The sequence below is a fragment of the Tamandua tetradactyla genome, chromosome 5 (assembly GCF_023851605.1).
Source record: "Tamandua tetradactyla isolate mTamTet1 chromosome 5, mTamTet1.pri, whole genome shotgun sequence".
NCBI classification, from domain to species: Eukaryota; Metazoa; Chordata; class Mammalia; order Pilosa; family Myrmecophagidae; genus Tamandua; species Tamandua tetradactyla.
The window spans coordinates 58,973,542-58,992,845 of record NC_135331.1 but is presented as its reverse complement, the minus strand read 5'-3'; the positions used below and the strand labels follow the sequence as shown (position 1 = coordinate 58,992,845).

Below are 19,304 nucleotides of genomic sequence, written 5' to 3'. Positions count from 1 at the left end.
ATTTCTTGTAAGAAACAACATGTGGAAACTTTTCTCTCATCCCTACAGACTAAAGCAAAAGGGTCACCCCATAGTCACCCTAGTTTTCAAAAATTACCAACCTCTCAGTAAGTTTCTTAGCATTATCTTTAAATAAACAGTTTCTTTTTTATGCAATTCAGTTGTTCTCCCTGTCCTGTTAAAAGTTTAAAGGGAACTGGGGCAATGGCTGTGGGCATCACTTATGAGCTTGTCACCAGCTGCTCCCCCACCTTCACCGGGGACTAACTGGTCCAACATATCCTTGGAACAGAAGACCTTATTGCAGAAGTGACTTCCAGTGATGCTGTGAGATTTTATCTGTGAACTACTGATCATAAATACTATTCAGCAGTTATCAACGTATGTGTGGTGCCAAACAAATTTCTCGTTGCTGCAGAGAGTGCAGAGTCCGTCCAAGTGTTTGTGGTATATTTGACAGCACACAAAAATCTGGTCTTGATAGTGTCTCCTCATGACTTGCCCTGGCAGAAGCATGGTTACCTGAGGTGATGATCTTGGTCTGTGATAGTGTTGGAAAATGATATAAACAGGCAAGAAGCTTAAGAATGGTACATTAAGCATGGTGCTTTGAATGGGTAGACCTTAGTCCAGAGGAGTTTCCTGAGGAGGAGGATGTCCCAGAATCTACAGGAGTAAAGTGAAATGTAGAAGCCTTGAATGCCAAAGTCTTGGTCCAATGTAATGATGAAGAATGATAGGAACCAAGGCTTTAGCCTCCTTAGCTCATTGGCTGCAGCAAGCCGTACCATTGAGTCAGTAGGGACCTGCCATTCAGAGGAGCCCCACTTACCAGCAGCAGATAGAACTGAATCGCTCTTGGATGCTCAGAGTGGTACATCTAACACAGAAGACACCTAGGTGGGTAGTACTGTGGATCCCATGTTAGACCTGGATATTCACGAATTAGCCAGTCTTACTATTGGAAGAGGAGTTTCGGAGAATTTTGAAAGACTGTTTTCAAAGTTGAAAAATAAATGACAGCAACACTTTGACACTTCCTCACGAGCAAAGAAAGTTGCGTGTAGAAAAGGTGGTCAAAGCATTCTGGATGGCAGTTGGGGGAGACATAGATGAGATTGAAGGCTTTCCATCTGATGAAGAAAACAAAATTATTCATACTACGGATTGACTAACCAAGATAGTAATCCCCTTTACCTGGGCTCAGTGGACACTTCCCTACTCAACCCAGTTATATTTTGCTGAAATTCCCATCATCATTTTGATCATCTGACTTGGATATAAGGTTTCTTTAATTTTAGATTTTAGTAGAAATTTAAATCTTTTCTCAGTATATTACAAGGTGTAAGGGGTAAAATGACAATAAGGAGGGCCAGGTTTTCAAATGCACTTCTTTGTTCTAGGAATGGGGGTAGAATGAGACTCAAAGATCTGTGTGAATTGTGCAAGTTAAAGAAGAAGGAAACCACTAAGTGGTTCCTAGTCAGCCTTTTAAATAATATTCCCTGCATTCAAACGTGGTTATTATAGATCTGGGATTTGTGCCACCTTTCCTGGGTGTTCTGTATTTTCTGGTTACACTGTTGCTTCACGACTTTCAAGGACCATGATTTTTTTTTTACCTATGATGCGTTAGATGGGAAGAAATGAGGCAGCTGCAGATGTGATTTGCAGCACAACATTGGTGGAATCAAAGTCAGTGGCCCCAAGTTAGTCGCTAACTAAAAAAGAAAACAAACAAACAAATCAACAAAACAGACAGCTAGGCTTTTCATTTGCAGTATAGTGTCTTGGCTCATGCTAGAAAATATTGAAAACCATGTGATTTTTTTTTAACCCTGGTATACATAAAACAAACCCCTCTACTGAGGTGTGATGTGATGTGATGTGTGTGTGTGTGTGTGTGTGTGTGTGTGTGTGTGTGTGTGTGAAAGAAAGAGCAAGAGAAAGAGGGAGGGGGAGAGAGAGAAGCTTAAAGAATTCCCATAAGGGTCATGAAAACAGTATGGGATCATATACCAAGATTTTTTGCATGAGCATTATCCTGAAGAAATTCTTCTCCCTTAGAGTTCTCCCCTGCTACTTGAGATGTCAGAACTGTGTTATTGGACAGTATGCCCTCAAACAATTTCTCCATTTTTCTTTTCATAAACCAGAGATCACTACCAAAGAAGTGACACTAAGGGAAGGTGGAGTTGAGGTGAGGAAGGGTGTGAAAAGTTGGACAATGAATTCCTGAGCTTCTTTGGGATTGATTGCTCCTCTCCAAACTCCCAGGTCTGCAGCTTGAAGGCAGAAACCTTTCTTCTCCATCCTTTGAGAGGGCAAGATTGAGAGTGCCAGCCTGGGGGAACTGATCACCAAAGAGAACGTTTCCAAAGGAAGAGTGGAAGGTACCACAAATAAAAATCTTTATTGCTGTTTTTTGTTTTGTTTTGTTTCTACTTAAGGGAACTAGGAGTGTGACCTTGAACAAGCTTGAATTCTCTGAGACGCAATTTTCTCACTTGGGAATGAAGAGTGGCTAGATTAAAATTTCGAGGACTTTCTATGATTTCTCAAATTCCACCCAAAGGAAATATTCTTTTTGCATCGAAAAATATACTCCTCCTCATCAGGCACTATCAAATGATAATGGTGCCTTTGAATCCAAAAGTAATATAGTCTATATATTAGATTTGTTCGCCTTTGTTTTGATGAAGATATAAGCTGATACCATACTTTGAAACTTAAGTACCTCTAGATCCTTTGCAATAATACAATTAAGTAGTTTATGACACAGTCAAAGAATTAGTAGAACCCATATTGCCTCCTTGTTGAACTTACTAGTAACTTCTGCCTATTTTTAAATTGGGTTGTTTGCCTTTTTTATTGAGTTGCAGATTCTCTTTATGTATTATGAATATTAAACCCTTATCAGATATATGGCTTCCAAATATTGTCTCCCATTGCATAGACTGCCTTTTTACTTTCCTGACTAAGTCCTTTGAGGCACAAAAGTGTTTAATTTTGAGGGGATCTCATTTATCTATTTTTTTTGTTGTTGCTTGAACTTTGGGTGTAAGGTCTAGGAAACTATCTCTTATCGCAAGTTCCATAAGATATTTCCCTACATTTTCTTCTAAAAGTTTTACAGTTTTAGCTGTAGTGTTTAGATCTTTGATCCATTTTGATTTATTTTTTGTATAAGGTGTGAGATATGTGTCCTCATTCATTCTTTTGCATATGGATATCCAGTTTTCCAAACACCATTTATTGAAGAGGCTGCTCTGTCACAGCTGAGTTGGCTTGACTGCCTTATCAAGTATCAATTACCCATAGATGAGAGGGTCTCTTTCTGAACACTCAACTTGATTCCATTGGTCAGTATATCTATTGTTATACCAGTACCATGCTGTTTTGACCACTGTGGCTTTGTAATATGCTTTAAAGTTGGAGAATGTGGGACATCTCACTTCATTCCTCTTTCTCAAGATATTTTTAGCTACTTGGGACACCTTGCTCTTCCAAATACATTCAGTTATTGGCTTTTCTACCTATACAAGGTAAGTTTTTGAGATTTTTATTGGTATTGCATTTAATCTAGAACCAATTTGGGTAGAATTGACACCTTAACTATATTATATAGCCTTGCAATCCATGAACAAGTTATGTTCTTCCATTTATTTAGGTCTTCTTTGGTTTCTTTTAGCAATCTTTTGTAGTTTATTATGTAGGTCTTTTGTGACCTTGGTTAAATTTATTCTGAAATATTTGATACTTCTGATTGCTATTGTAAGTGGAATTTTCTTTTCTTGATTTCCTCCTCAGATTGTTCATTACTAGTGGATAGAAACACTACTGATTTGGGGTGTTGATCTTTTATCCTGCCACTTTGCTGTACTCATTTATTAGCTCTAGAAGATTTGCTGTAAATTTTGAGATTTTTGATGGTAACATCATGTCATCTGCAAACAGTGAAAGTTCTACTTCTTCCTTTCCAATTCAGATGCTTTATTTTTTTCTTTTCTAATTGCTGTAGCTAGTACTTCCAGCTCAATGTTGAATAATAATGTGGGCATCCTTGTTCTTGTTTTGTTCCTGATCTCAGAGGAAAAGCTCTCAGTCTTTCTCCATTGAGTATGATGTTACTGTAGGTTTTTTATATGTTTCCATTACATATGGAAGAAGTTCCCTTCTCTTCATATCATTTGAAGTGTTTTCATCAAGAAAGGATGTCAAATTTTGCCAAATGCCTTTTCTGCATCAATCATGATGATCATGTGGGTTTTCTGCTTATATTTATTGATGTGGTATATTACATTAATTGATTTTCTTGTGTTGAACAAGCCTTGCACACCTGGAATAAATTTCACTTGGTCATGGTGTATAATTATTTTAATGTGCTGCTGGATTCTATTTATGAGTATTTTGTTGAGGAATTTTGTATCTATATTTAATTCAAGAGATTGGTTGGTAATTTTCTTTTCTTGTAGTATCTTTGCCTGGTTTTGATATTGGAGTGATGCTGGCTTCATAGAATGAGTTATGTAGCTTTCTCTTCTGTTCAATTTTTTTTTGAACAGATTGAGTAGGATTAGTAGTAATTCTTTCTTGCATGCTTGGTAGAATTCACATGTGAAGCCTTGGTCCTGGACTTTTCTTTTGGGGAAGCTTCTTGATGACTGATTCAATCTCTTTACTTGTGATTGGTTTGTTGAGGTCATTTATTTCTTCTTGAGTCAATATTAGCTGTTTATGCTTTACTAGAAAGTTGTCTTTTTGTCTATATTGTCTAGTTTATTAGCATATAGCTGCTCATAGTGTCCTCTCATTATATCCTTTATTTCTGCAGGGTTAGTAGCTATGTTCCCTCTTTCATTTCTGATTTTATTTAATTGCATCTTCTCTCCCTTTTTTTCTTTTTTCTTTTTTTTTTGTCAGCCTAGCTAAGGGTTCATTGATTTTACTGATGTTCTCAAAGAACCAATTCTGGCTTTGTTGATTCTATTGTTTTCATGATCTCAATTTCATTTATTTCTGCTCTAATCTTCATTATTGCTTTCCTTCTGTTTGCTTTGAGATTAGTTTGCTGTTCTTTCTCTAGTTCCCTCAAGTGACCAGCTAATTCCTCAATTTTTTATCTTTTTTAAATACACACATTTAGGGAAATATATTTCCTTCTCAGCACCACTTTTACTGTATCTCATGAGTTTTTATATGTTATGTTTTCATTTTCATTTGCCTCAAAATATTTACTGATTTCTCTTGTAATGTCTTTCTTAACCCACTGGTTGTTTTAGAGTGTGTTATTTAGCCTCCAAATTATTTGTGAATTTTCCAGCTTTCTGCCTGTTATTGATTTCCACCTTCATTCCATTATGGGTATCCTGCTGTTGTGGTGTATAATGTTCTGTAAATATCTGTTAAGTCTAGTTCATTTATCATATTATTCAAAATCTCTGCTTCCTTATTGATCCTCTTTCTAGATGCTCTATTCTTAATGAGAGTGGTGCATTGAAATCTCCAACTATTATTGTAGAGATGTCTACTTCTCCCTTCAGTGTTGTTAGCATGTACCTCATGTATTTTGGGGCACTCCGGCTTGGTGCATAAATATTATGGTTGTTATGTCTTCTTGAGGAACTATTTCTTTTATTAATACATAACATCCTTCTTTGTCTCTTTTAATTATTTTATATTTCAAGTGTAATTTGTTGGATATTAGCATAATTACCTCTTTTCTGGTTGCTGTTTGCATGAAATATCTTTTTACAACCTTTCACTTTCAATCTGGTCTTGTCTTTGGGTCTAAAGTGACTCTCTTGTAGACAGCATATAGATTGGTCCTGCTTTATGATCCATTCTGCCAGTTCATATCTTTTTTTATTGAGGGGTTTAATCCATTAACATTTAATGTTATTACTGTAAAGGCAGTACTTTCTTCTAGCATTTTGTCTTTTGGATTTTATATGTCATATCTTTTTTCTAAACTTTTTTATTGTATAGTATAAAATATATACAAAGCAAAGGAATAAAAAAGAAATAGTTTTCAAAGCACTGTTCAACAAGTAAGTTTCAGGGCAGATCCCAGAGTTTGTCATGGGTTACCATATGATCCTCTCAGGTTTTTCCTTCTAACTGCTCCAGAATATAGGAAGCTAGAAGGGTAAAATATTTTTTTTGTCATCACAATCAACTTTCTTTCTTTTTTTGTGAAAAATAACATATATACAAGAAAGCAATAAATTTCAAAGCACAGCATCACACAGTTAGTTGTAGAACATATTTCAGAATTTGACGTGGATTACAATTCCACAATTTTAGGTTTTTTACTTCTAGCTGCTCTAAGATACTGGAGACTAAAGGAGGTATCAATTTAGTGATTCAACATTCATATTCATTTGTTAAATCCTATCTTCTGTGTATAACTCCACCATCACCTTTGATCTTTCCATTCCTCTCTCTATGTCATATCCTTTTTTCCCCTCTTTTAGCCTTACTTATAATCTTCATTTCTACACTGTTCTCAAGATTTTCTCTCCTGTCTTTTCCTATCTGCCTATAGTATTCCCTTTAGTGTTTCTTGTAGAGTTGGTCTCTTAGTGACAAACTCTCTCAGTGTCCGTTTGTCTGAGGATATTTTAATCTCGCCCTCATTTTTTTTTTTTTTTTCATGGGCAGGCAGTGGGTATCAAACCTGGGTCTCTGGCATGGCGGGAGGAACTCTGCCTGTTGAGCCACCGTGGCCCACCCTCCCTCATTTTTGAAGGACAGGTTTGCTGTGTATAGAATTCTTGGTTGGCAATTTTTGTCTTTCAGAATTTTAAATATATCATACCACTGCCTTCTCACTTTCATGGTTTCTACTAGGAAATCCACAATAGTCTTATCAAGTTTCCTCTGTATGTGATGGATTGCTTTTCTCTTGTTACTTTCAGAATTCTTCCTTTGGTTTTGACATTTGACAATCTGATTAGTAAGTGTCTTGGAATCGGTCTATGCAGATCTGTTCTGTTTGGGGTATGCTGAGCTTCCTGGATCTGTAATTTTATGCCTTCCATTAGAGATGGGAAATTTTCAGTGATTATTTCCTCCATTATTCTTTCTGTCTCCTTTCCCTTCTTTTCTCCTTTTGGGACACCTATAACATGTATATGCATTTGCTTCATGTCATTTAATTCCCTGCTCATATTTTTCCATTTTTTCCCTTTCTGTTATTATTTATTTATTTACTTTGTATGCATAATGGTGGGGTCACATTTCACAATTTTTCCATGTGAGTATCTTGTTACTGCAGCATCATTTGTTGAATTTTTGTTTGTTTTTTTTGTCTGTTCTGCTTGTTTGTCTTGGGGAAAGTGCGTGGACTGGGAATCGAACCCAAGTCTCCCACATGGCAGGTGAGAATTCTACCACTGAACCACCCTTACACTTCCACCCTCTGTTATTTTGCATGCAGGATTTCAGAAGTACTGCTCTCTAGTTCACTCATCCTTTCTTCTGCCTCTTCAAGTCTGCTGTTGTAGGTCTCTATTGTGTTTTTCATCTCTTCTATTCTGCCTTTCATTCCCATAATTGCTGTCATTTGTTTCTTCAACTTTTATGTTCTTTATGGTCACCCTATTTTTTCTTTATATCCTTCATCTCTTTTGTCAACTTGTTGATTTGATCTTTCACTTGATTTAGCATGTTTGACAGAACACTAATTAGTTGTTTCAACTCCTGTATCTCATTTGAAGTGTTAGTTTATTTGTTTGCCTGGGTCATATCTTCATTTTTCCTGGTATGAGTTGCAATTTTTTGTTGGTATCTCGGCATCTGATTTCCTTGATTAGTTTATTCTGGAGGTTGTTTTCACTCTTTTACTTAGGGCTTTCTTGTTGATTGGATTTGTTCTCTATCTTTTTTTGTTGTTCAGTTCAAACTATTCTACACTTCTAGCATAGCTTCTCTTAACTGTTCAGAACTGTTCAGGTCTTGTTTTCCTTGTTCTTGCCTTGTCTAGATGGAACTATATACTTTTAAGGATGGGTTCCCCAGATATCATTGACTCCACTCAGATTTCCCAGGTCTCAGGAAGAGGGTGTAACCAGTATCATGTTTCCCCATGGGTGAGACCTAGCATGTTGTTAGAGATTCCTGTGAAACCTCACGAATCCATATATTTCCTAGCCTTCCTAGTAAGTGGTGTTTGTCTGTAACTCCTCACTGGTGCAAAGCCATCCAGTGCCTTTAATTCTAAGCTAACCCTGTAGTTGCCAGGGGCACGATCGAGGCAGAAGCTGATGTAGAATGTAGGCTTAGGGGTCTGAGTTCTTCTTTAGGGATATAACTCCTTCACCTGACTTGCTACTTTGACTCTCAGGCCTCTCTTAACTGTGCCCTTGCCCAGATCAGAACTGACAATTGAAAATCCCTGAGGTTTTTCTCTAATGAGCTACTTAGAATAGTTTTAAAAAACCCTTTTCAGAGCTGGTCTTATGCACCCAAGGTTCACCTGTCATGAGTCTGAGTTGGCACCTGTCTCTATATGCCTTGGGGTACAGCCCTTCTCCAGTATTCTGAGATGGGCTGACTCCCAAAGCCTTGGTTTTTGGTTTTTTGTTTTTCCTATCAGCCTAGCCTCCAGTCTACTGGGAGAAATCTCAGGATTCCTTCCCTGCTCGCTCTCAGTTTATCTGTGCTGGGAGCTTGCATTCAGCAGAACAAATTTGTTAACTAAAACTGTAACTGGAATCTTTCTAGTCTCCATGTCTTGGAGCAGCTAGATGGAAAAACCTGAAATTGTGGAACTGAAATCCATAGCAAACTTTGAAATCTGTTCTATAACACTTGGTAAAATGTACTTCGAAATTTATTGCTTTTTGTATATATGTTATATTTCACATTAAAAAAAGTTTAAAAAAAATGCAGTGGGAGTTTAGCTGGACTTCCCTCCCTTACTCCCAGATGAGGTCTCTTCTTTTTTCTAAAGGGAAGTAGTTCTGACTGAGCCTGCCATGCCAGTGGGGGAGCGGCACAAGCTTCTGACTTTTGGGGGCTTTACTTCCAGTTCTGTGGTGTGATCTCAGCCCTTCCAGCCATTGTAGATTCATGAACAGTGTGTGTCAAATCATAGATTTCCCCCAAACAGTTTTTCCAGTCAGTTCCTGACTATTAGTTATTCTAGAGAACAAACTAAATCCCACCCCTCCCTAAGTCACCATCTTCTGAACTTACTACTTTTAAGAAAGGCTGAGAGAAGTTTCCCATTTGTGGTAGAAAAGGATAGAATGAAAAGGCAGATGAAGCTCAAAGCAAAAATAATTTAAATTAAAAAAGGTGAAAGCAATATCTGTTCTTATGTCACTAGAAGTCTCTGTTGTATTTTTTTAAGTGCAAGGATCTATCAGTATTGATTTATTCATTTATCCAGCAGCATTCAGAAAATACTCTTCTCTGTGACAAATTCTATACATTTACACAACTCTTCATTATGGTTCTGCATATATAATTTTAGAATTTTAATGATTTTTCTTTCTAAAATTTGGCTTTTTTAAGCAGCATGAGCCAAGAAGTTGTTAATTACAATACTTGCACTTTACTGAAAAAAAATCAATCAAGTATCTTGAGGAAAACAGCACAAGAAATGAATAATCAAATGTTCAAACAAATCACAGATCAGTGGGTCTGAACCTCCTATTGCTAATTTTATGACACATGTAAAATCATGCCTTCACTAAATTTAAAAAAGAATTATATTCATGTAATTATACCCTACATAGGTAATTTAATTCCCTTTTCTCTAATTATCTTTCAACGGCTTCTGGTAATAGTTTTCCTTATAATAATTTACTCCACAGCACCCAATATTTTTACAAAAGATGCATGTAGTCAAAACTAATGACCCTAAAATAATTTTACAAATTTGGAAGTCCCAATTTCTTAGTCATTTCTCATGTGCATACATGTTTGCAACATGTATGTTTTGTTGGTTTTTATGATTCCTTGCAAGTTTGTATCTTGAAGTCATATAGTCTTAAATTTGAATCTAAACTCAATATCTTATTACCTGTAATATTGTTGTAAGGGAAAAAAAGGAACTAGTGACACTTTTTGTTTTTAATGTCCAGGTCCCTATCTCCTGCTTTTTTTGAGAACAATATCCCATCTGTACAGACATGGAAGAGGTTGGGTTGGGGTACTGAAGAAGGACCTTACTTTTACAGGTGGCAGAACTGTATCCTGTGGCCATAGCTTATTTTTGCAGAAAGGGTGAGAAAGGTAAGCTAAACTAGAGTCCTTCCCTAGAAATTGGAATTAGGACATTCTATCCAGATGTTTATCATCCCTCAAACTTCTATCTATATGAATAGCTTATCTTTTTTATTATCAACTCCCAGTTATATAGTTACTATTTTACTTATGTCCTCTGAAAGTGCATACTTACAAAAATGCTTTAGTGAGAAATGTGCTTTTTATTGAAGTTTTGTATAAAATAGATGATAAAGAAGATTTATTTGACCCTACTCACAGCAAACAAAATTTAAAATTCTCAAAAATTATTTCTGATCTTCAAAGCCCCACCTGTTCATTCTGTTATTGTGTGGTTTTGCTTTTCTCTGACCCTCCTTTACTCTGGGATCTATTGCCTGATTTATCCTTTAAATTCCTCTCTCTTCTAATATGTAAAACAGTTCAGTTTAAGCTTATACTCCAAAATTGCAAATCCAAATTCAGTTCAAGGTGATGTAACACAAAGCTGTAAACATTGTCTGGCCATACTCTCTTAAGGAAATAATACAGTACCACTTCCATTACATGAACAAAGAACCCTACTTTGTGCACATATGCAGTGCATTCCCAAAGAGGAATTTTAGAACATAAAATATTCACTTATTTACATCAATTCGTATATCTGGAAGGCTTCAAAGCCAAAAGACATGACTTATTTGTACCAGATATTGGGGCTAAGGCTTTCCCTTGCCTTTGGCAGAATGACACATCTGGGCCACAGAGAAAGTGAGGAAGGCAGTTATGGGGAATAGACGCAACGGCAGGTAAAGGGAGCCAAGGATGGCAATGCTGTTACTGGACAAAGGCAGTGGATTCTTTTGCCTGATGCTCTCAAATGACCAATTCCTGAGACACTGGGGTTTCAAAGAGAGAAAAGGTTTTATTACTAGGAGCATATCAGGAGAGAAAATGGCCTATCAGCCCCAAAATCTGTCTCCCTGAACTGCAACAATTCTGATAGTTTTTGTAGTGTCAAAAGATGGTCAGGTTTTAGGGTAATGAGCACAGTGGCCCCAGATGATGTAATTAGAGGTGATTTAATTATTAAATGTGCACAGATTGATTACATACTTAGTCACAGAATGTATGTAAGAATATAGCAGCCTTAATATGATGATGATGATGGGCCTGATTTTTAGTGTTATAATGAAGTATAGGTGACTTACAGGTTAAAGTCTAAGCTACTGCACATGTCAGAGGCCCATTTTGGTTATATCCAGCCTCAGTTATCAAGATAACTTTGCACTTTGTGTGGGTTAGTTCTGGATTGGCCCAGTCCCCTTCATCAATAAACATTAGGAACTGTGTTTAGTGATCACAAACTCTAAAGTAAAAAAGCTAGATAAAGTGGGTACAAGGGAAGGTTAGTTACAAGGTTTTTCAACCACAAAGGTAAAGATTAAACGTATGCAAACTTTATCAGAGATCAAGGCAGCTGGGTTAGAATTGAAAATTTTCAGGTATTTCCCTCTGTCTACTCCAATATATCAGAAAGCAAAAAGGAGTATTTATAGAGAGATTTAGCAATCAAAATCATCCCTTAAATCCTAATTTCTTGGTTACACTCTTTCTCTTTTATCGTTACACCAGGCTGCTTTAAATAGGGGACATTGGTAAAGGAATTCCTTATAGCAACTGATCAGTAAGTCTATTCCGGGGCTGATCTCTGTATTCTCTTTTCTTATGTAGACATTTGTATCTGAACCTTTCCTCTATGAACTTTCTCCACCAATAATTTCCATTGAAGTCTCTCTTCTTTTTCACTCATCACAGTTTTTCTTTTCTGCTCTTAAAAGAATAATAATGATCCCACTCTGTGCAAAAGTTTATACTGACCAGAAAATGAAAAAAAGTAGTGTCATTTTAGGTAGGCAAATTACAATGACTTCAATATTGTAAGTTGTTTTTGTATTTGTAACAATAGCAAATATGAAAGAAAAAGCCCTTGCAAAACTGTTACTAAAACCCCATAGCTTTTATTCCATACTTTATTTATACTACTAGACACCTTCTAGACACCAAGAGAAGACACCTTTTCTTTGGTGGTGGTGCCACAATCTTGATTTGGGTTCAGGCGTCAGCAGTGTACTCAACATTGCTTTTGCATTTTCAGGGAAAATGCCAACACACTGCCAAAGGAAAATAGCACCTTAGTATTATAAAAATAGTTGTGATCCTTTAAAGGGTCTCAGGAACCCCAGAGTCTATGGACCACAATTTAAGAACCGCATCTCTAGAAGTTTTCTTATCCTCCAATCTTAAATATAAGCTTGTGGGACATATACCTGACCACTATGCAGGTAAAGGTCCAAAATATACACAGTCAAGTGTATATGAAAGTTATTGTCTTCTAAGAAAATAGAGATTCTGAAGTCATTGTAATTTGCCTACCTAAAATGTCATTACTTTTCTAAAATTTTCATAGTGTAAAATTTTTTTATAGTCCTACAAGTATGGTAAATAATGAAAATATCAGTTTATACTTCACTTAATTATCTCATGTAAGAAAATATTGCTGGTGGCATCATACACGTAGTGACATAAGGCATCCCGTGGAAAAATTTTTCCTTAGAATCAACTAACAAAAGGACAAATCCCACTGGGTATGGAAATCTGGAGGACACAGTGACTGAAGAAGGCCTCCTCAATGCTGAATTATAGAAGAAGAAAAATCTCCAAGATCAGGTAGGAGATTTCACCCCAGACCCACTAGTCTGGACCCATCTTCCTCACTTGATCCCACACAGCTTGGGAGTTGCACAGGGGCAGCATGGCCTGGGTCCGTCTTGCTACAAAAGCAGACTATAAAGCCACTCATAGCAGAGAGTTAGAACCCCACAAATATCCTGGCAAAGGGGCCCAACACTGCAAAGACCCGAGGTCGAACACAAGAGACAGGGGACTGTGGCATACAAACGGCCCACAGGGGGATTATAAGAAAAGAGAGTGAATGAGAGAGAGAAAGAGGGAGACAAAGCAGGACCATTGGCAAGAGGTGTGCATGCTCAATCCAGTTTCTGTTGGCTGGACCAACTTAACACAAACTGGATCTTTCTAGATTGACTCAACCTCAGTCTCCAGGGTAGATATACCAACAGGGAAGAAACCAGAGGCAGAAAAGTCTCACAGAGAAGAAAGTAATAAAGGAGGGTGAGATGAACTGTTGTAAGAAAGGACAGATCCCACAGCTGGAAAGTGTAATGAAAAGGGAGCACTGAATGAGGGACAGAATTTAAACAAATCATACGAGCTAGGGAGAAAATTTTACACAAAAACAAAGCCGGTCAAGATTCCTGGAGAAGGAACATGGGAAAGGATGCTTTCTCTTAGAGGTAATACAACTAAACAAAAAAATGTAATTTTAAAAAGTTACCACGCACACAAGGTAAGAAGCAGATGAAGAAGAGCTGAGAAAATCTGAACAGTTAAACGTGGGCTATATTGAAAAAAAAGTCCTGAAAAAGTTGAACCAGACTTCAAAGAAAAGTCTTAACATAAAGCCAATCAATGATAAAAGCCTAGACAAGAGAAATAAACTGACCTACAGAGTTAACTCATCAAGAAAGTCAGATGACCATACATCAACAAAAAGTTACAAGCCATAATAAGAAACATGATATATGACTCAGCCAAGGGAAAAAGTTAAAACTTCAGAGGAGGCACAGAATTTGTAACCACTATTCACAGAAATTCAAATATTCTTAATCAATTAAAGGGGATGAAGGAAAATAGGAATGTCAAACTAAAAGATATTAAAAAGACAATGTATGAGCTTAAAGTAGACTTTGAAAGTTTAAAAGGAAACAGACAGAAATTATGGGGATGAAAGACACAATAATGGAAATTAAAAATACACTAGAGGCATGCAACAGCAGATATTAATGACAAGAGAGAATCAGTGAACTAGAAAACAGGACAATCAAAATCATACAATTGGAAGAACTTATAAAGCATAGAAAATTTGAGTACTGTCTCAGGGATTTGAGTAATAACATGAAGCATACAAACATATATATCATGGGTGTCAATGAAAGAGAAGAGAAGGGGAAAAAGGGCAGAAAGAATATTTGAAGAAATAATGGTTGAAAATTCCCCATCTGTTATGAAGGGCATAAATATACAGTCAAAGAAATGCAATAGACTCCAAATAGAATAAATCCTAATAAAGCTACTCCATGATACATAACAATAAGAATTGCAAATGCTGAAATAAAGAGAAAATTCAGAAAGCAGCAAGTGAATAGTGATTCATCACAGACAAGGGATTCTCAATAAGACTACAAGCCAATTTCTCACCATCACCAATGGAGGCGAAAAGGCAGTGACATTATATTTAAGACACTGCCAGCCAAAAATTCCTTATCTGGACAAACTGTCCTTCAAAAATGAGGGAGAATTTAAAATATCCACTGATAGATACTGAGAGAACATGTCAACAAACGATCTGCCCAAGAAGAATTACTAAAGAGAGTTCTGCAAGTTGAAAGGAAAAAACAGAAGAGAGTGGCTTGGAATAGTGTGAAGAAATTAAGATCTTCATTAAAGGTAACTAAAGAGTAAATGCAAGATCCAATAGTATCATATCCTCAATACACAACTCTACTCTTTAGTTCCAGAATACAATTTAATGCCAGAATACAATTTAACAATAAATTTATTTAACAATAAGAAGACATATTTCTGATAATGGACACATAAAACATAAAGAGGTAATGTGGGACAAAAACAACATAAGGAGGGAAAAGCAAGAGATATGGGAGCAGAGAATGTATATACTATTAAAGCTAAGTCAATATCTTTTCAAATTAGTAGGATATAAATGCAAGCTGTGTAATGTAACCCCCAAGATAATCAAGAAGAAAGTATTTTAAAAATATACAGGAACAGAAATGAAAAAGGGATCAGAGACATCACAAAATATCAATTATATAGAAAAGGAAGTTACAGTAAAGAAAAGAGAGACAAAAGAAAAGATATGACATTTAAAAAACAAAGGACAAAAAACAAAACAAAATAAAGGACATAATGACCACAGTAAATCCTGCCCTTACAATAATAACACTGAATATTAATGGGTTGAAATTCCCAATCAGAAGATGCAAATTGGCTGAATGGATAAAAAAGTATGATCCAACTATATGTTGTTCAAAGAGACTCAGCTTAGACCCAAAGACACAAATAGGGTGAAAAATGAAAGGATGGAAAAGATATTCCATGCAAATAGTAACCAAAAGAAAGTTGGTGTGGCCATACCAATGTCCAACAAAACAGACTTTAAGTTGAAAGCTACTAAAAGAGACAAAGAAAGATACTATATATTAATAAAAGTATGACTTAAACAAGAAAACATACAATCATAAATATTTATGCACATAGCTACAGTCCCCAAAATACAGAGGCAAACAATAGCAAAGCTGAAAGGAGAAATAGACACCTCCATAATTTCAGTTGGAGACTTCAGTATACAAATCTCATTAATAGATAGAACGTCTAGACAGAAGATTAATAAGGAAACAGAGAACTTGAATGAGATGATAAATACCAGATCTAACAGACATGTATAGATCATTGCAACTCAAAAAATTAGGGTGTACAGTATTCTCAAGTGCACAAGGATCATTCTCCAGGATAGACTACATGTTGGGTCACAAAACAGGTCTCAATAAATTTAAAAAGATTGAAGTTATACAAAGAATTTTTCTGGACTTAATGGAGTGAGGCTGGAAATCAGTAACAGGTTGAGAACAGGAAAAGCCACAAACATATGGAAGTTAAATAACATACTCTTAAACAGTCGATTGAAGAAATTACAAAGGAAATCATTGAATGTCTTGAGATGAATGAAAATGAAAAAAACAACATATCAAAACTTATGGGATGCAGTGCAGGCAGTGCAGAGAGGGAAATTTATAGCTCTAAAGCTTACATTAAAAATAAAGATGTAAGATCAAAGTTAATAGGGGAGTTTCACAGAGAAGGTAGGGTTTAAAAATGAGTATGACTGCTGTATCATTATATTGATACTTCTTTTAGTCTCCAGTATCTTAGAACAGCTAAAAGGAAAAACCTAAAACTGTGGAATTGTAACCCATACCAAACTCTGGAATCTGTTCTACAACTAATTTTTGTGATGTGCTTTGAAATGTATTGCTTTTTTGTATATATGTTATTTTCAACATGCAAAAAAGAATTTCTCCTAACCTCCAGTGCTTTGGAGCAGATGGAAAGAAAAATTTAAATAGTGGAATGGTAATCCATACAAACTCTGAAATCTGTCTGTAACTACTTTTTGAAGTTATTTTGAAAATCATTGCTTTTTCTTTCTTTTCTTTATATATATGTTATATTTAACAATAAAAGCATTCAAAAAATAAAGAGCTAAAAGTCAAAGACCTAATTGTACACATGGAAGACCTAGAAAAAGAATAGCAAACTAAACCCAACACAAACAGAAGGAAAGAAATAACGTAGATCAGAGAATAAAAAAAATAGAGAGCATTAACAAAACAAAAGGTTGGTTCTTTGAAAAGACCAATAAAATTAACAAACTCTTAGCTAGGCTGACAAAGAAAAAAATAAGAAAACGCTAATAAATAAAATAGAAATGAGAGGGGGAACTTACTACTGCCCCACAGAAATAAAAAGGATCGTAAGAGGATGCTATGATCAACTGTATATCTACAAATTAGACAACCTAGATGAAATGGACAAATTGTAGAAACACATGAATCATCTAAATGACTTTAGAAGAAAAAGCTCTCAACATATCAATTACAAGCACAGAGACTGAATTAGTCATCAAAAACCTCCCAAAGGAAAAAAAAAAAAAAAATCCCAGGACAAGATGGCTTCCCAGGTGAATTCTAACAAACATTCCAGGAAGAATGAACAGCAATTGTGCTCAAGCTCTTCCCAAAAACTGAACAAGAGGGAATACTACCTAACTTATTCTATAAGGCCAACATCACCCTCATACCAAATCCAGATAAAGATATTACCAAAAAAAGGAAATTATAGACCAATCTGATCATGAATAGAGATGCAAAAACCCTCAACAAAATAGATCGAAACCAACAACACACTAAAAGATTGTACCCCATGATCAAGTGGGTTTTATCCCAGGTAGGCAAAGTGTTTCAACACAAGAATATCAATTAATGTAATGCACCACATTAACAAAGCGAAGACATGATCATCTCAGTGCAGAAATACATTTGACAAAATCTAGTACCTTTCTCTATAAAGACATTTAGAAAGCTGGACTAGAAGGAAATTTCCCCGACATGATAAAGGTTATATATGAAAAACACAGAGCTATCATTATACTCAATGGTGAAAGACTGAAGGTTTTCCTCCTAACATCAGGACAAGACAAGGATGACCACTGTAATGATTGTTATTTCACATTGTCCTGGAAGTTGTAGCTAGGGAAATTAGACAAGAAAAAAAAGGGATCCAAATTGGGAGTGCACAGGGTAGTTCAGTGGTTAGAATGTCAGCCTTTCATGCAGGAGACCTGGGTTCAATTCCCAGACTATGCACACCCTGCCCCGCCCCCTCGAAAAAAGGGATCCAAATTTCCAAGCTGGAAAGGAAGAAGTAAAACTTTCCCTATTTGTAGATGTCATGATCATATATACAGAAAGTAAAAAAAAAAAATCTATAAAAATTGAGTTGAGAGTTCAGAAATAGACCCTCACATCTATGGCCAATTGATTTTTGACAAGGCTGCCAAGTCCACTCAATTGTTAATAAATTCTCTCTTCAACAAATGGCACTAGGAGAGCTGGATATCCACAGAAGAGTGAAGGAAGACCCCTATTTCACACAATAAACAAAAATTAACTCAAAATGCATCAAAGATTAAATATAAGGACCAGGACTATAAAACTCCTAGAACAAATGTAGGGAAGCATCTTCAAGATCATGTGTTAGGCAATGGTTTCTTTTCTTTCTTTTTTCTTTTTGTTTACTGTGTGGGGGATCACATTTCATTATTTTTTCCATGTAAGTATCCCATTATTGCAGCATCATTCCTTGAATTTTTTGTTTGTTTGCTTTTGTTGGCTTCTTTGTTTGGGAAGTGCATGGGCCAGGAATTGAACCTGGGTCTCCCACATGGCAGGCAAGAATTCTACCACTGAACTACTATCCTTGCACCCCCTAGACAATGGTTTCTTAAACTCTACACCCAAATCACAAGCAACAAAAGAAAAAATAGATAAATCACACCTCATCAAAATGAAAAAAAAATTTGTGCATCAAAGGACTTTATCACCAAAGTGAAAAGACAACCTACCGAATGGGAGAAAATATTTGGAAACCACATGTCCAATAAGGGTTTAATACCCAGAATATATAAATAAATCCTACAAAACAATGAAAAAGACAAACAACCCAATTAAAAGATGGGCCAAAGACTAAGACATTTCTCCAAAGAGGATATACAAATGGCTGAAAAGCACATGAAAATATGCTCAATATCATTAATTATTAGGGAAATGCAAATCAAAGCAACAATGAGATAACATTTCACATCCACAAGAATATCTACTATTAATTAAAGAGAAAATTATAAGTGTTGGAGAAGATATGGAGAAGTAAGAATGCTTATTCATTACTAGTGGAAATATAAAACAGTACAGCCACTGTGGAAGACAGTCTGGCAATTCCTCACAAAACTACACGCAGAATTACCAAATGACCCGGCAATCCCTCTACTCCAGATAAATGAAAGCAGGGAATTAAACAAATATTTGCATACAAATGCTCATAGTGACATCGTTCACAATTGTCAAAAGATGGAAGAAATCCATCTCCTCTTTTACTAGAATAAAAATTAAAAGATAAAGCGTAGGGCTGTACAATACAGTGAACCCTATGGTAAATGATGGACTATAATAGTACAACAATAAAAGTGTTCTTTTGTGAATTATAACAAATGTAATGCAATAATGCAAGGTATTAAAAATAAGGTGGTATATGGAAACACTGTATTTTAAATGACTTTTCAGTAAACAGACAACTTCTGAAATAAATAGATACAT

General features: G+C 35.8%; 1 pseudogene; it reads left to right on the top strand.

Annotated features, from left to right (window-relative positions):
• The first annotated feature begins 204 nt into the window (after positions 1 to 204).
• LOC143683107 (alpha- and gamma-adaptin-binding protein p34 pseudogene) lies at positions 205 to 1,171 on the top strand (annotated as a pseudogene).
• Positions 1,172 to 19,304: the final 18,133 nt, after the last annotated feature.